We start from the raw sequence: 1652 nt of genomic DNA, 5'->3' as shown, positions 1-1652 counted from the left end.
CGAATTCAAAGGTTGTCTTAGCCAATTTATAGGGTCATGTTAGTTTCGGGTCTAAGATCGAGTTCAAGTTCAAAAATGATACTACCAACATTTAGGGTCGAGTAAGGAACAAAATTTGTCCATCTCAATTCAAACCATCCTCACTGACATTGTATAAAACTCACTCATACGTTGTTAGTACCTATATTTTTTTTTTTTCAATTTTTTTATGGTAAGTGGGGCTAACAGTTGAGAACCAAAGAAAGGAAACTACATACCCCTACTGTAGATAGTAGAGGCACTATTAAGGAAAATTTACGTGGATAGTGTAGTCAAACTACACTATCACACGTTTGGTATATGTTTCAAAATATTTACGGAAGTAGTGTATTTTTAGGGAAGTCGTGGATGGTATCCACGACTCCGTGACATATTCTCTCTCCATGGAAGTCGTGTACCCTAAACACGACTTCCATTGTATATTAATAACAAAAGATCTATGTAGCCTAGTGGTTCTAGGTTTTTATGGGAACCTAGAGGTCCATGGTTCAACACTCACTTATTGCTTTTTTTTTTTTTATTTTCTTATAACTTTGACACAGTGTTGTTGGAACCGGACCGGACCGGACGGTCCGACCGGTCCAACCGTCACCCGGCAACCATTACGGTCACGTTTTGGCCATTAAGCCGTTTCCCATTTGGAGCCGTTTTGGACCGTAAATAATCCGGTCCAACCGGGTTGGACCGGGTTAACCCGGAACAACCCGTCATATTAAAACGAGCGGGCCAATTACACTGAAAAATTAAAACAAAATTTTTAAAATAAGCAAATAGAAAAACCTAAAAACTAAAAGTCTCAAACAGTAAAACCTAATTCCCAATTCCCTGATAATAGAAACCCCTCCCACGGTCTACAGCAGCAAAGCAGTGAAGAACATCTCTTAAATAAAAAGCATTATCTTCCATTATCTTCTATCTTCACGTCTCTCATTGTAGTGAATTGCACAAAGTATGTTTTTTTATGGTTTTGTACTTTTGTGGGATTTATTTGTCCAGGGGAATTTCCTATTACACTTTAGTTTATAGTTTTGTCACTTTGTGAGATTTAGTGAATCATGTGATTAAATTATTACTTTATGTGTTCATGATTTTGTCACTTTGTGTCTAATTTATTAGTCTTTAGAAGTATTGTGAGTCAGTTTGTGAGATTTATTGAATCATGTGATTAAATTATTACTTTATGTGTTCATGGTTTTGTCACTTTGTGCCTTAGTCTTTAGCAGTATTGTGATGTACTACAAATTCTTATTGACTGTCACAGTGTCACGTTAGTCAATGTAGTGATGTACTACAAATTCATCTCAATAGTTTATGGCTTTATGCAAATTAGTGTTGTGCGGCACAGTGCCTAATTATTAGTTTATGCATTGCACAGTGCAGTCATTTTTTGTCATTTTAGTGTTCTATTAGTGCACTGAAAATTACTAATGCACCAAATTAATAGTTTATTTTGTTAGTTTCTTAGTTTATGCAAATTAGATGTTGTACTTAGTTTCTTAGTGCACTGAAAATTACTAACGCCTTATATTCTTTGTGTCTATATTTAATTTTAGATATGACATCATCTGCAAGTTCTCCAAATACAACTCAAGCATTAGCTCCTAGTACTCAGT

This window comes from Lupinus angustifolius, chromosome LG19 (assembly GCF_001865875.1).
Source record: "Lupinus angustifolius cultivar Tanjil chromosome LG19, LupAngTanjil_v1.0, whole genome shotgun sequence".
Classification (NCBI taxonomy): Eukaryota; Viridiplantae; Streptophyta; class Magnoliopsida; order Fabales; family Fabaceae; genus Lupinus; species Lupinus angustifolius.
Note: the sequence above shows the minus strand (reverse complement) of the source record.